General features: G+C 43.0%; 1 protein-coding gene across 9 annotated transcripts in view; it reads left to right on the top strand.

Annotated features, from left to right (window-relative positions):
• The first annotated feature begins 3,257 nt into the window (after window positions 1–3,257).
• The window catches only part of Ncoa2 (nuclear receptor coactivator 2), a 259,865-nt gene continuing 246,243 nt past the window's right edge, over window positions 3,258–16,879 (top strand). For 5 of the 9 annotated variants that reach the window (XM_074068685.1, XM_074068688.1, XM_074068678.1 and 2 more), the window contains exon 1: window positions 3,499–3,756. The gene's annotated coding sequence lies outside the window, so the exon portion shown is untranslated. Of the gene's footprint in view, window positions 3,442–3,497; window positions 3,757–4,026; window positions 4,123–16,879 lie in introns of those variants that run through there. The other 4 variants (XM_074068683.1, XM_074068687.1, XM_074068686.1 and 1 more) reach the window with 4 other exon arrangements.

Raw genomic sequence — 16,879 nt, 5'->3', positions numbered from 1 at the left:
ACACTAGTTAATTCAAAGATAGTATGGAATCTCCAATTTTTATTTAGTTTATGTATGTGGAAGTAAAGAAAGACAAAAGTAGAAATTCTTCTCTGATAGTACTCACATTCTGATTTTTTCTCTTAGGTCTATTTGTAAATGTATAATTTATTATTTTCTTTCCTTCTTTGCTATTTTATGTTGCATTTATGATTCTGTTGATATTTCTTTTTGGTTTGTTTCCTTGCCTTATCCATCCATGGTCTGTCAAGTTTCTGTTTCTACTGAATTTCATTAAGTTCCTTCTCCTTTATGATTTGCACCCCCCTTTTTTTCCTTTTTGGGTTGTTCTGTTTTAGTTATATACCCAGTTTCTATATCTTTGCTTTCTTGTTTTCTTTGTGTCATTAAGCTAACCTTTTTACTGCCTTTTCTATGTTTTCATTTCAATTTATCATAGCGATTATTCACTAGTCTTTAAAAAATAAAACAGGAGAGTTTATTGAGATAGAAAAGTGTAAAGTGGGAAAAGAAGAGCCTCCAGAGTTGGGGAGGGTCCCAAGTGAAGGTGCCCATATTTTGGAATTTTTTTTTTTGGTGGAGGTATCAGGATTTGAACTCAGGGCCTCATGCTTGCCAGGCAGGTGCTCTACCACTTGAGCCACTCCACTAGCCCTTCTTCACTAGTTTTAATAAACAATTATTTTGAGGTCTCACAATTTGAAGTTCTTTCAAAATTCCTGGAAATTTTTTTTTTGTAAACATGTTTTATGAGCAAGGTATTGGAGGATGAAGTGTAGAAGGGCACATGGGGATTGGGACAGATTATACACTAGTCCTCCCAAGCATGGCTTCACTTCTCACAGTTGCAGTTACCCATGGTCAACTGTGAGCTGAAAATATTAAATGGAACATTCCAGAAATAAAAAATTTTAAGTTTTAAATTGCTTGCCATTCTGAGTATCACAATGAAATCTCACATCTTTCCCATCTTTTCCACCCTGGGCATGAATCATTCCTTTGCCCAGCCTCTCCATATTATGTTTAATAGCTGTTGTGGTTATCAAATTGATCATCGGGGTATTCCAGTGTTTGTGTCCAAGTAAGTCTTATTTTGCTTAAGAATCACCCCAGAGCACAAGAGTGGGACGCTGGCAATTCAGGTATGCCAAGAGAAGCTATGAAATTCTTCCTTTAGTGAAGAAGTGAAAGTACAATAATATATTAGAGGGAGAACGAGCATACATAAGTTTTATTACAGTATAGCTAGTATTATTCTATTTTTAGTTACTGTTGCTAGTCTTTTACTGTGCCTAATGTGTAAATTAAATTTTATCATAGGTATATAGGTAAAGAAAAAACATGCAGGATTTAGTGCTATCTGTGGTTTTAGATATCAGCCGGGGTCTTGGAATGTATCCACAGGGGATACGAAGGGACTACTGTATTGTGTGTATTTTGTAAATATGATTAACAACAAACCTTATGCAAGTCCTTATTAGGTGCTGTAGCTTGTACAAATAAAGATAAGACAAAGTCCGGGGACCTGAGCAGCTTACCATCAGTGAAAGAGAAAGGCGAATATATAAAGAACTCCAGTGCAAGACAGAACAGAGTTGTAACCATGGTGTGAGGTTCAAAAGGAGCCAGAGACTTTATCAGAGAGAAGTCATATGATTCCTCCAGGCTCAAGGCAACTGAGCAGCAGCTGGACATGGAGCTCATTATACTATGCTGTCAGATTTTTTGTTTATTTTTATTTTTTGTAGGAACAGTCATGTATTTTGAGCATGCAGTAAGAAGTTTTATTGAGTAACACAGCAATGCAGTGGGGAGTCATTTGCTTCCACAGACATCACCGGTAGTTTTTAAAAGTGTGAAATCTACTGTTGCAGAAGACTGATGGACCTTGAACTTCTGCCAAAAACGGGAGGGGAGAAAGCAAGAAGAGTCTTTGCTTAACTCCTGACAACTCAACAGTTGGGGGTGAGGACAGGAAAGAACATCTGAGCCCAACAATGGGACAGACCTCAGGTGAGCGCTAGCTCATTGTAGGAGCATTATAGATTAGCAATAGAGGAAGATGAAGACCATAAAACACTTCCATTTCCCATGGTTTTTCCTAATTTGGGGGATGCTTTGTGTTTTTAGGGAGCATAATTCTGCTATCAAGCTAATTTTTAAAAATCTTTAAAAAAACTCACTATATTAATACATATCAAAACAAACATTTTGAACACTAGGTAAGTGTACAAAATAAAAAGTGAAAGTACCCTATTACACGCCCTCTTCTTATACTCTCCAGTGCTAACATTTGTGATAGCCTTCCAAATAGTTTCTAGCTATAGACAACAAACATACACATTTTCCCCTTTTACCCAAGTAAAATTGGTACCGTTCTCACAAACTGGAGGCTGAAAACACAATTAAAAGGCACAGACTTTGGAGCTTTCAGGACCTGGGCTCCTGTCTTGACCTTGCTTGCTGTGTAACCCTGGGAAAATTACTTCTTCTTCTTTTTTTTTTGGTAAAGTATACAAATGACAATTAGTTTTAAGAGTTCAGGATTAAAACTTGTAGTGTATGTAAATCACAGCACAGTGCCAGACAGATAGTAAAGGTTCAATAAACACTGTTACTGTCAATGGCAAGTGACCTTTCTCATTGTAGGAGGAAAAATAAGGAAATGTGTTCCTCTCCTGTTTTGATAACTGCTATTAAACAAATGTTGCTCATTTCTTTCAACTTATTATAGCTAAGTTGAGGGGGGGAAGCCCTTGCTTTTCCAAAGCATAAAACAAAACTAACATTTAACTGGGGCTTTCTCGCATTTTTGGTGCCGACCTCTGTCTCCCCAATTCTTCACTGAGATCACACACACACACACACAAAACTTTTGTGGTATCATGGCTCATGAGGTCGGGTCTAAATGCTGTGTGCAGCAGCGTCTGCAGGCTGCTGGGCGGCACCTCTTTAAGCTCGCTCCCACGGTCGCGCCCCTGCAAAGGAGAAGCGTGTCGTCCTGGCACCGAGGGGCTCCCCGGTGCGCGCGAGGTGCGCCCGAGGGCTGCAGGCGCCGGCCGGGGCGCGAGGCCGCTGGGGCGCACCTGGCACTAGCGTGTCCCTAGTCCCTGTCTCGGGGCGCCGTCCCCGCCATCTGCAACCCCACGGCCCCATCGCCTCCACTCTGCGGCCCCGGCCTGGCCCACTCGCTTGGCTTTCTTTTTTGGCACTGCCCTTTGCCCTCGCATGGAGTCCTCTGTTTACTCTCCCTTCACTTCCACTCACCCCTAGGTCACCCTCCCGCCAGCACAGTCACCTATTTCTTCGCGGCCCCTCTTCCCGTCGCCTTCCCCGAGGACCCCGCTGGGGGTGGGGAGTGATGCTGCGGACCCCGCGGGCAGGGTCGGCTCCCCGGAGAGCCCGCGGGCCACCTTTGCCCTGGCCTCGGGGGCGCGGGAGGCAAGTTTCCGCCCCGTCCCTTCCCCGGTGACAGGACGCGCCGGCGGCCGCCGCGGGAGGCGGGGGGAGGGACGGGCCGGCCCGAGCCCCCTCCCCTGCTCGCGAGCTCGCGCGGTCTGTGTCTCTCCGCAAGTGCGGAGACGCGGAGGAGGAGGAGGAGGAGGAGGGAGTTGGGGGAGGATCTCCATTGAAATAAACAACCAGGCAGCAGTTATTAACACGGGAACATGGCGGCCGCAGCCTCGGCTCCAGCTTCGGCGGCGAAGGTCAGCGCCGACGGCAGCCGGCACCTGACGGCGTGACCGACCCGAGCCGGTAACCGCGCCTTCCCAGGGGGCCGCGAGGGCAGGCGGGAGGCGCGAGGCCCGGCGGGCGGGCGGGCGGACAGACGGGGAGCGCCGCGTCCCCACCCCCGGCCGCGGCTGCCCTTCCTGCGCGCAGCCCGGCGGGGCCGTGCGCCTCCGACAGGGCTGTTTTTGTGTGCGGGCACCGCTGCCCGAGTGTGCGGAAAACGGGAGTTGCATCCCGGAGGCGCTGGGGAGTTGGGACTTGGGGGTGGGGAGGGCGGGAAGCGGCGGAGTCCCCGGGAGAAAGGAGGCGCTTCAGCGCCCGGCGAGAGCTCGGAGACGAGTCCCGGAGCGCGAGGCGGGCGGAGGCTGCAGCCCGCGGCGCCGGCGAGAGGTGAGCGCGGAGACACGGCGGGGAGGCCGGGGACGCGGCCCCCGCCTCGAGGCGCGAGCACCCGCCGCCCAGCCCGGTGCGGGTCGGCGCGGCACAGCCGGGAGGTTGAATCCCCGACATGGTGCATTCTTTCATGGAAGCACGGAGCGGCTGCGGCGCAGGGTGGGAGCCGGGCGAGGGAGGCAGGACTCGGGAAGTGCGGGAGGTGTGTGTGAAGGTGAAGCAGAGTGTCAGGGGTGGCTGGTGGCGCAGGGACGAGGAGGGGGCCGCGGGCGGCCGGCCGGGCCCGTGTCAGCGCCGGGGGCGGGGGGCGAGGGGCGCCGCGGGCGGACGGGAAGGAGGTGCGGCGGGCGGGGCGGCGGCGCGCTCGGGCCGAGCAGGCCGGGCCGTGGTGGGGGCGGGGAGCCGGGGGCCGGGCCGCCGCGGCGCCGAGCTGGGCTTGCCCCTGACTTAACTTTCTGGGTGCGGGCATGTGTGCAGGAGGCGCGCTGGGGCCGGGGCCGGGGGCGGGAGGCGGTCCGGGAGGTTCCGGGTTGGCTCGCCAGCGCCCCCTTCGCTCTCCCCCTTCTCGCCGCCCCTGAAGGGACAGGCCCTCAGGGTCCCCGGCGGGAAGCGGGAGGGGCCCTCCTGGCCGGCCCGCCACGGTCACGCCCCGGACCGGGGACACTCCTCTCAGGCCTCCGGGGGTCTCCTGGGATTGGGACCCGGGGGTCGTCGCCGCGAGCTGGAGCTCCCCGCCCCCCGCTCCCCGCTCCCCGCCCCGCCGGGGAGTCCCGGAGGCGCCTCTTCCGAGATCGGGGGTGGGTCGGTCCCTGGTTACATGGTCCCTCCCTCTTCTCCCTCCCCCTAGTGGTTTCCGGGGCCTGCGGGACCGAGGGGCGGGACTCAGGGACCGGAGCCCCTTCCATCGGCCGGTAGCAGGACTGGGCCTAATGCCTTCCAGGTCTGTCAGTGGTAGGGGAAACTTTCCCAAACCTGAGATCCAGCCTGAACACCCTCCTAAGCCACCTCGTCCTCTAATCGTACTGCCACTCCACCTCCTCCAACGCCGTCCCCTCCCTCCGACCCGAATCTTGCAGTGTCTGACTGATGGGACAGTGAGCCAATCGAAGGCGGGGAACTGACCTGCCCGGTGTCGGTAAGCCAATGGTGGGGACCAGAGGAAGGAAGGGGGCGGGGTTTCTTCGGACCAGTTGCAGCAGAGTTGCACGCGGGGCGGGGGAGTCATGGAGACGCTAGAGGTATCCACTCTTGTCCATCCCTACTCACCCGCACCTTGGTCTGTAGGGTCGTGTCACTCACAGCGATTCTGCTTCGGGGATCGTGTAGAGGTACACGTGATACCGTATTCTTCTCTTGCCGCCAGAGACGTTGTCGTAGACTCTACGAAGTCGAAAGCCACTTTAGGATGTGGCAGTAACTCCTGAGGCCGGGTTCTAAAATGGCATATGTTGTAGTGATGGTGTTCTGGACCTCAGCGTAGCTGTACGTGCTAGGGATCAGAAAACTTACTCGTTTACCTCCATGCTCGGCCACTCCAGCACGGGGACAATGAAATTTAAAATTTGAAAGGACACTCGGAGAATGAAGGCATGGATAGCCTTATGTCAACTGATCATTGGGGTTGTAAAGCATCATTGTTTGCAATAGCTTTACCGGTTTCTTGCTTAATTAGACCGCCAATCCCCAAAGGGCTTTAGAAAGTTCGGTATTTGGGGGGAGGATGACATTAAAAGTTGTGATTTTTGGTATGTGTTTTTTTTTTTCTTTTCGCTCATTCTTGGGTAAACAGAATAAAGTTAGGAACCAAAGCATCACTGAATCCTTAAGCGTGGGTATTTAAGGAGTCAAAGAATATTTGTCTACAGAGAAAAAAAAAAGTCTGAGTAGAACGTAGTTTGCCAGATTACTCCCACACAAAAGATTCTTAAAAGATAGTTTTGGTTTTCTTAAACACTGCTGAATTGTTCAGCGTGTGGATACTTTTCTTGTTTATAGGAGGTTAGGAGACCTCTTTGGTTGTTTGAGCTGTTGGGTTCCATGACATGTCTTTCTCCACTCCTGACTTTTAGGAACCCAGAGGATAGGTGTAGGGTTCAGGGTTCTGACTGAGGGTCACAGGTTGTACCTCAGGAAGAACAGTCTCTTAAGAAGACAGCGGCCGCCGCAGTGCCTTCTGGGTGTGTGTGCTCCTACTTTTTGTTGGAGAAGTTAGTACACCCTGACAGCCGCCACACTCTTTTTCCCAACTGGAATTTGCAGCATTTCGGGGGAGGGGATTGAAGAATGAATATAGTGTTAAATTGAGAATGAATCCATTCATTTTTGAGACACGTGGCTCATGAGTTTAATATTGGGATTTAAAAAATATTTTATGGGCATGGAATTTATATAAACCAGGTTCTCAAGCTTTTATAAATACTGGGTTACTAAGAAGAATTGTGGGAGACTAGTTTTAGGGAACAGTATTCTGTTGTAATAAACCCTTTTCAAATTCCCAATCCAGTGTAAGTTGGAGTGTTCAGGTAGACATAATTACATCTTGCTGTAGCCATTGAGGTGTTAATGCTTCTGTACTGATAAAAGAGTCAAAACAGAGAAGATAAAAACATTTATTTAGATTGTCAAAAGTAGAGTATTGTAAATTGAACAACTTTCCAAGTTTGACAACCGTCAGCCCTGCATCATTAGCTAATTTAGTTACTAATGGTCGCTCTTGTGCAGGCCCTTTTCTCTCTCCTGTAGGCTTCAGAGTAACACATTCTTTTAGTTCAGTCTCTACCACAGTCCTTGAAAAAGTCAGATTCTTGGTGGCGGAGAGTAGAAAGTCCCCTAATGCCTGGCTAGGGGAAAAACCTCTCAAACATACATCTGTATCTCCAGAAGTTTTGCATCATCAGCTGTGGTTCCCTTGTGTGCTGAGCCTGGATCTGAGCCTCCATCCTTGGGGAAATTTCCATCTTAAAAGAGAGTTGACTTTGAGATGTCAGGGTACTGAAGCACAGGTGAACAGGGCTCACCAATTATGAATTGAGTGTATTTTGGGCGGTAAATGTGTTTTGAATTTTAACCCTTCTTTGGTTGAATATAATTTAGGTGACTCTGGCTCAATGTTAGAAAGCATTTTACTGGAAATGTAAGGATGATAGTGGGGAATATTCATTGGGTTGACTTTTTCTTTAGATGTATGTTATTAAAGCTTTCCAAGTCTCAGTGGAATCAGAGTATGTGAGCAAGCTTCCATTACACATGTATAAGAGTTCAGTACCCTAGCTGCTCCAAATCACATTAGATTGAAATGTGACCCTTAAGTTGACTGCTTGGATTTCTAAGAAAAAATGTTTTGCTGTGTTGGATTTAAAATCAGTTTTTTTAAACTGTCCTTTTTTTAGGATGTTGGGTAGGAAAAAAAGAGTGGTCTCTTTAAACAGTTTTTTTAGAAGAATAATTTTCTAAGCAAATAGGTATTTGTTATTTTTGTTATTATTGTGTCATAATTGAAATTCTATTTAAAAGAATAATTATGTTTAGCTGTTGTTATGGCGAAACTGCTATTTAAGAAATTGTTAGCTTTGTAGTATTTTGTGTTGATAGTTTTGTTTGGTATTATGTTATTATATGCTTTATTGATTTTTTTTTTTACTGTTTTATTATTCATATGTGCATACAATGCTTGGGTCATTTCTCCCCCCCTGCCCCCACCCCCTCCCTTATCACCCACTCCACCCCCTCCCTCTCCCCCCCCACCCCCTCAATACCCAGCAGAAACTATTTTGCCCTTATCTCTAATTTTGTTGAGAGAGTATAAGCATTAATAGGAAGGAACAAGGGTTTTTGCTAGTTGAGATGCTTTATTGATTTTAAATGAAGAGAATAGGAGGAGAAAATAAGTCACTCACTGCTTTAAGTTATTGGTCTTTAATTGCAGAAAATCATAAACTCAGAAGTAAATCAGATTCTTCTGCTACTGAAATAATACTGTATTTACATACCAATAATGAAAGCCATATAAAAACCTTCCAGTTTTGTTTTTTTAATCCTTTCCTACCTCAAGCTCATTTTACCTGTGTGCCTTGCTAAGAAAAGATGTGCATTTTAAGAAAAGATGGTTTTAAATGTTTGTGTGTTTATTTACTTTTTGTTTCAAAGACTTCTAGGAGGGTTTGGGAAGCTGGAGAAGGAATCTCATGTCATTTTACTCCCTGAAGGCTGGAAAAGCTGTAAAGACAGGTTTAGGTCTTAGACTCAATTCAGACAACATAAAGAAAACACACTCTTTATGGATTTTAGATACTAATTTCTAAATAGTGGTGAGAGTGTGATTTCTGTGGGTAGTTTTGAAACTTGTGTAGTTTTCATAGCTGTTACAGAATTGATTGTGAAAAGGAGCAGACATCTTAAAAGATAAACTTCTGCTTTGAAGGTCACTAGAATTAAAAGGCTAGATGGTCTGCAGATAGAACATAATACTTTTGGCTTTTAGGGTAAAGATTTTATGTGTTTACCCATGAAATGTTGATGATCGACGACATTTTTGGCTTTTGTGGCTGTGGTGACATCATGTAGTTGTGGAAATGTTGATTCTAGGATAGTGTTTAGTTGGTTCCCCGGTTGGAAATTTCTAGAGCGGTAGTAAATGAGCAGGAAACCTTTGGTAGTGTTTTAGCTGCTTTTGAGGCTTTTGGACACAGAATTATACATTTAAGTAATAAAGAAGGGCTACATATGGGTAGATGTCATTAACAACTAAAGGTCCTTAAAAGAAAACTTTGACTAGGCATCAGTTGACAGATACATGGAAAATTGACATTAGCTTATAATTCTGGTAGAATTTATGCCTTAAGGCAGCCAATTCCAAACTGTTCTGTTTCCCATGGCTAACTTTTTTTTTAGATCCTCTCTTTGCATTCTAGCCTGCTTTGACTTTTGTTTCATTCATTTGTTCACATAGTTATGTGATGAGTATTTGAGTGTCCTGGCCTTGGCAGGGTACTTCTGTAGGAGAAACCATGCATTACAAATCAGTGATTTAAGGAGGAACATGGAGTGGGTAAAGATTTCCTTTCCTTTCCTTTCCTTTTTCCCTTTCCTCTCCTTTTCCCCTTTCCTTTCTCCTTTCCTGTCCTGTCGTGTCCAATGTGGGAGAAGTTTGTAAAGGAAATGTTTGCCTTAATTTCAACTTGCTTTGGTACTTAAGATCTGTTCTTTTATGTGTATATATAATTTAAGTTATATAATGTCAGAAAATTCTAATTTGATTTGGGTTTAGGTTATCTTTTTCCTGAAAATAGGATTATAATGTTTATAATTTTAAAAAGTTGTTCAGTGTCCCCCTGACAAACAACTTATCAGCTTATAACTAAGTAGATTTCCTTCGGTAGAAGTAGAGCTATTTATGATCAGTTATTTGATTTCCTATGAAATGGAGTTGTGCTCTCTGTTCATCAGCATCTTGCAGTGTGTGGTCATGGAGGCACTCTTTGGCTGGTGAGAAGGTGATGAGGCAGCAGGCAGCAGGTCAAGATCCTCCTGTGTCTGTGGATTACCTGTGCGTTGTTGCTGCTTTAGGGCTGTGTATCCTGTGTCCAGCACCAAGGCTTCCAAAGGAAGGAATGAGCACAGCCTTGCCCAGGTGTTCTGCTGTGGTTGTCAGGTTTTCTAGATGGAGCCTTTTCTTTTTGCGGTGCTGGGGCTTGAACTCAGAGCCTTCACCTTGAACCATTCCACCAGCTGCCTTATTTTTGTGAAGGGTTTTTCAAGATGGAGTCTCATGAACTATTTGCTGGGCTGGCTTCAACCGCGATCCTCCTAATCTCTGCCTCCTGAGTAGCTAGGATTACAGGCATGAGCCACCTGCACCTGGCATTGAAGCTTTTTCTTGATCTTGACTATAATGCCTGTGTTGGGAGAGGAATGGGGATAACAACATAAAGGACAATAGCAGCTATCGCTGAGTGCCAGCAATTTTATAGAGTCTTCTTAGCATCTGCACATTGTTTCATTCTTGCCAATACCATGTAAATAGAAGTTATTACCCCATGTTCCAGGAGATTGAAGTTTAAAGGGCATTAAGTCATTGCATGGGAATTATGAGTGGGGAAACATAAAAAAAAAGGTGAGTTTGAGAATGTCTTCCAACTACAAATCTGCTGTAGCAGATGCTTGCAGGACTTTATAAAGCCCTATCTAGCTTACCATAAAAAGGACAAATCTATTTGAAGAGTTCCAGTCCTCAACTTACGTCAGCAGGTGTCTCTCAGACTCTTACTCAGGGCAGGCTTATACCTGAACAGAAGTTAAGACCTGTAAGTAGTCTCTAGCTTTTTAGTCTTCAGCCCAGATTTTCATGATTCTTGAAATTGCAGGCTTCTTTCTTGTTTTTTTTAACTTTCAAGAAATAAGAATTACAATGAAGTAAAATAGTTAACATTTATTGAGTGCTCACTGAAAACCTCCTGCAGAGTTCAGGTGCCTTTATCATATGCTTCTGTTTCTCACGTAGTACTGTGAAGTCGCTCTTACTGCATCTCTTGTACAGCTCAGGAAGGAAATGGAGGTACAGAACTGTCAAATAATTTACGAAAGGTCACACAGACTACTGGAGAGGAATTTGAACCCAGCTCTTGCTCCGTTAATCCTGGCCCCTTAACCCGAATGAGTTCTTGTTAGCTGTTAGACTCATATCCAGTGCTTTGTTAAAAGGACATAGATCAATAATTCTCCAGTAGTGAAAGAGAAAAGGGAAGATGTGTATTTTGCAAAATCATATTCTTGCTGCCTATTGTTCTCACAGTAGAGAATAGATTGTGGGGAGTACTAGCGGGGACGTGGGTTTAGAATGGTTTAAAAAGCTGATTAGGTATTTGACTTCTTATTTCTTTAAAATACATTTAATTTCTGTATGTTTAACTGTTGGGTGCGGATTCTGTGAGGTATGTTTTGCAAGTGTCTCGCACTGCATGTAGCATGGTGATTAGGTGTTGAGATGCTGTAGACCCAAAGGTAAGGCTGATAATGTATTCAGTCATATGACTTCTGCTCTGCTATTTGTGGAATTCTTCTGTCTGCTCAATTGTTTGCAGGCAGCAAGGAGAGCTTTCAGAGAACTCTTTCACCTAGGTACATATAAGGATCTATGTGCACTGCTTTTAACGTTCCAGGTGCCAGGACTGCAGCCCTGTTGTCATGGGCAAAAATATAATATATGGTATTTTCTGTTATTCATTTGTGTCCATATGGAATGTGATCCCAAACTTTCCAGAGCTTAACAGGAGAATGCTGAGTGAGATTCTGGAGTTCCTGCTGTTGCTAACTGATCTCTGTCCATTGAAGTACTCATCTAAATGAGGATTGTCCTTTTAGCTCATCCTTCCTGCCTATAAATTCAGTTCTTGACTAAAATGTGAAATGATTTCTTTTGCCTTTGGTGTTATGGTGACAGTTGTAAGACTATTTAATATTAACTTATTTCATAGTTTCTAATTCCATTGCTAACAAACATAAAAATGAAAAGCTTTCAGTTATTGTCAAAATGTAAATTGTAGCTGGGGGTGATGGCACACTCCTGTAATCTCACCTATATACATGGGAGGCAAAGTTGGAGGATCCTCATCCAAAGCTGGCCCTGGGCATAAAATGTGAGCTCTTATCTGGAAAAGTAACTAAAGCAGAAGGGGCTGGTTCAAGTGGTAGAGCACCTTCCTAGAAAGTATGAGGCCCTGAGTTCATCTCTAGGACCACAAGAAAGTAAAATATTGAGTTGTTTATCTTCAAAGAGCCTGTATCTTTAGTTGAGTCAGTGCAAATAGAAAATTTAGATTATAGTTATATGGGTGACAAATTTTAAAAAGTACATTTTTAATATTATGGGATATAGGCATATGTATGTATGTGTTAGTATGGTGCTGGTGATCAAACCCAGGGCCTTCGATATGCTAAATGCATACTACACCTCCTGCTCCTATATATACTATTGAAACAGAATCACTCATAAATACAATGCTTAATAGGTAATCTCTTCTGAGTGGTTATTGTTGGAATGTAGATGAGGAATTGTTTCATAATGTATTTTTAGATTCCCAAATAGACCTGGAAATTCTGTACTAAAAGTCTGAACATCAGGAGCATATTAATTTCTACTAATTAAACCTAATAGCATTTCTTAAAATTGCAAAAGCTGGTTGTGGTAGTTAGGGAGTCAGGCAGTGGGGCTTGCTGTTACTTGAGGCAGTTCTGCTGTCCCATGCCTGCAGCGTGTTCTGGATGCAGTGCAGGATGGTTGCACATTAACACTAAGCTACTGCCACTGACTGCTGCTCTTACTTCCAAGTGAGGTGGAATGATTATATGGTACAACTTCTGGCTTCTTCAGTTTGGGATCAACTTTTTATAGATCTTTCTCCTCTGCTTCCTTCTGTCTTTCCTTTTAGCCCTTTTTGTCTTCCATAAAGTTGAAAATGGGAGATGAGTGGTAGTGAAAAGAATACAGTCAAGATTATGGGGGCAGTCTGTTGCTGTTTTTAAGAATTTCAAGTGTGTGGTCATGATCTACAGTTTCTCTCTTTATCAAGCAGATTTGCCTGCTAAATACTTATTGAAAACACTAGCTGGAAGGCCATTAGGTTGTGACCTTAACCCAGGCACAGCACAGATATTGCCTGATTTGTTGGAAGGTAGTTGGTTTGTATTCTTCACCACCAGAGTCTTTTCTAAATAAACAGGTAGTATAAATAATGAAAACTAGTGAGGGGACTGGAAGTCACATGAAGATTTTTCTCTTATACTATGCTACCTTTTGTTTTAGGCAAGTGGCACATTCAGTTAGAATCCTAATGGAATGAATGAATTTAGTTATTAGTTATAATCCAAGAAAATGACATGATACTCATTATGGAGTGACCCCCCCCAACAAAAAAGTCAACAAAACGCTTGGACAACAAAGGACAGTGGAACATTACAGAACACTCACGTAATCGATAGCAGCATTCTTGTACTCTTTGGTAATCTCATTTCTAGTATTGTTGCTCACTTTAAGAAAACGTATTCAGAAGAGGAGAGCTAGCAGCTGAGGGGAGCCCAGATTATAGGTGTCAGTGAGTCGAGGCTCAGACAGGAAGGAATTGGGCCTGGACTTGGTGCATACACACACTGTGTTATGTTCATTTCGTCTGCCCCCTCCCCAAACAATACAGAACAGCATAAAGGTTTTCATTTTTAAACTGTATTTTAGTCTAAGTCCCGTCTTTGCTGCAAATCATTCGTAGACTGAACTTCCTAAAGTATTCTTTTTCTAATAATAAAATTCCCACTCGCTAAAGAGTAACACCTCCATACTCTTATTGGATGAATATATCATGAACCTGGCCTTTTCAGCTCTTGCTCTTTGCATGAATCTTTGTGCCCAGTAGTGTGTTCTTTCTGGCCTCCTGTGAACATGTCTTGCGTATGTAAGCTTATGTTCTTTGATTTATCTAGAGAAAGTGAATGTGTTATTCTAAGATTTAGGAAGCATTCCTTTGACATTAAACTTAATTATTTCAGAAATTTATATTATTGATCTTAGTTAACACTGAAGTAATCAATCAAAACAAAAAGAGGGAGTCCAAAAATATTCAGAAGTTATTAGTACATTGCTTAATATATCAATTACATATTTTATTAAAAATTTTCTGTAGAAAAGGGAGGAAGTTTACTTACTTTCCAATCAGAGACAATAAAAAATTTTGGGCTTTGTCACTTTGGTACAATTGAACATTCTGACTCCTGGACTTACTTAATTTTCCCCTGTAGAATATTTTGACACTACAGTGAGAAGAGGGATTAATAATCTCAGTTTGTAGTGGAGAGGAGAAATAGGTAAAGAAAACATTGGGGAAATTCAGTAGATCTGGAAAGGTAATAAAACAAAACCAAACACAAAGAAAGTATACCAGAGTTGGCACTTAAATACTTCCACTGAAGAAGCAATATAAAGAGAATGAAAGCATTACTGGAAGGCCTGATGTCTTAATAGATAAATAATGAAATTCTATAACTACTAGAAGAGCAAAGCCCCTGGAGTCCACACATTAATAAATATTTGTGACAACACTTGTAAAAATACTCTCAACCTCCTCAAATTTCTCCTTCTAACAGTAATTCTGCACCTTGTGGGATCATTTTATTTGCAGAATAAGTCATAAGCATATATCTGTCATCTATTCACATTTTGTCATCAACCAATTGCATGTTAAATAGCAGAAAGAGTACACAACTCAGGTTAAAGACCTGGGTGGTTCTTTATGATAAATGATGCATGAGGCTCTCTTGGTCTTTGCTCCGTGATGCTTAAAAATCCGGTCAGATGAGTGGCTTTTGCTGCTTTCATGTTTTTATTTCCTGACATGAAAAAGTTACCAGCTAGAAAAGGGTTGCAGCTTGGGGAGCCCTAAGGATTTTCTTTTTTGTTTTAACTTTTCATTATGAAAAATTAAAAACACAGAAAGATTGAAAGAATAGGGCAAGAATCCTTGCATACATTTTGCAGTGTATCTACTTTTGCTTTTCTCCTCCCACTCTCTAGCGAGCTGGTGTGGGTATGCGTATTGGGTAAGCCTTTTTGAAATAAGTTGCAGATAGGATCCTTCATCAATAAAGAATATTGCTTTAAAATAAAGGTATTTTCCTGTGTAGCCACACACAGTACCTTATTAAACTTAAGAATACTAACGTTTGATCTCAACTCTCTTCCAGTCTTTCCAGTTGTCCTGAAATGTTTTATTACAGTTTTGGTTTTCAAACCAGAATCGAATCAAACTTACTCATTGCATTTGGTTCCCTATCTTTCATCTCTCTTAATGTAGGGGCAAACCAGTTCTCCTAGTGTTTTGTTTTAGAAATTTAGACATTTTTTTGAGTGGAAGCTGAAGAGGCTGCCATCGTGTTTGAGCCTCAAAGACCGCCTGAGATGGGATTTCATCAGCATGTAGAGGAGGCATTCCTAAAGAGAGCAGAGCACAAGCATAAGATGGAGTATTGTAGTATGTGCCTGTTTCTGCTTACATGTACGTTTATTAAGAGCCACGCGAGAATCTGAGACTTATCAGCGAAGCTAGTAAGTGTTAGCACGCAAAACTTGGGGTGATTATTTACTTGGAATATTCATTTTGATTGAAGGGAAGGAAACCTTTCATTCTTTGTCTCCTTTTCACTTCTTGCTTGTGTTCTGATCAGGGCTTTCTGCTTGCTGTTGGTGCCTAATATACACTCCAAACTTGTCATGTGCTCACAGATGCTCTGTGTGAGAATCAGAACATCAAAATGGACATGCTTATTGGCTCTGTGTAGCTGATGTCTGAGACAGGACTAACTTAAGCCTTGTTCACTTTCAGCCTGGTGATGATGTTAAAATCTAGACTGTATGATAGACTACATACCATACCTACAAACGGCTACTCTTTGGCTTCCCCACAGCATGGCAGCAGAGGCTCAAAGAATGAGAGTCCTGACAACCTCAGAACTCACATAGCGTCACTTTATGCCTTAGTCGTCCTCCCCCTCTCCCTCCATGGAGATTCATCCTGGAGGGAACGGAGATCCCAGCTCTACTGGGTGGAATGTTCAAGTCACATTATAGCATAAATATATGGCATGGGAGGCTGCAGTCATCTTTGGGAGCCATCATCTGTCACAGACTAAGTTGAGAAAGTTGAAGTGTTACTGTTCTTTCCTTTAAAATAAGAGAGGAAAAAGGATTTATTATTTCTGAGATACAGAAAGTGATTTAAGCAGCTATTCTTGAGTTCCAGAAAAGGCAATTTTCTTAAACTCTAATAGGATTGTAGTTAGACACTTAGGAGGACTTTCTGATTAAAGTTTATTGACTTTTTCCTAAATGAGGAAATTTGTTTTAAAAGGAAGTTTTATAATGATTAAGTATATATTATATATACTAATCATCTAGTAATGATTAAGTATATATTGCCTCTGGATGGACCTGTTAATTTGGGTAGGTGCTTTAATGTTTTGGACTCCCAATTTCTTTTGTCGAGTGGGATAATAATACATAATGGTGAGGATCAATTAGAAAATTTTATCACTAATGAAGTCAGGATGAATTAGATAATTTAAAAGACATTTTATGGAGCCAGATTCTAGTTTATTACCAAGGATGATGACATGCATTTTTTCATGCTAAAATTTTTCTTTTACATTCTGGAATTACCTTTTTTTTTTTTTTTAAATAGAAACAAATATGGCCCCCTTCTATTATTTTTGGTTTGCTTGTCATTTTTAAAACAGGGTCTTGTTAGGTAGCCCAGGCTGGCCTAGAACTCATGATCTTCCTGCCTCATCCTCCTGAGTGCTGGTATTACAGGTGTCTGTCAGCATGCCTGGCTGTGTAGAACTCTTGGTTAAATGACGAGAACATGAATTTTAACTAGAAACATTTCTAGAGAGCTACCCCTGAAAGACCCACTTAGGGTCTTAGTATTAATTAACCAGTTCTCTCTAAAAGTGGCAGAACAGTGCTGGTTTAGCTATCTTGTAGGTAATGGCAGCCTTTTATTAAAAAGATGCTGGTCTTTATGTGCTGAGTATAGATGGTAGGGTTTAGGATCTGTAAGATTGTTCCAAGAGTTACCAAATTTTAGAGTGTATAAATTTTCTACCTTGCCTACCAAAGTGAAAGTTGTAAGGTCTTGTACAGAAAAGTATGGGTGGGTCCAGAAAGCTTTTTTTTTTTTTTAAAAACAAGGAGACTACTTTTCGAAGATAC

The sequence above is a fragment of the Castor canadensis genome, chromosome 3, assembly GCF_047511655.1.
Source record: "Castor canadensis chromosome 3, mCasCan1.hap1v2, whole genome shotgun sequence".
Classification (NCBI taxonomy): Eukaryota; Metazoa; Chordata; class Mammalia; order Rodentia; family Castoridae; genus Castor; species Castor canadensis.
The sequence above is the reverse complement of the archived record's forward strand: the minus strand, read 5'-3'. Positions and strand labels throughout refer to the sequence as shown.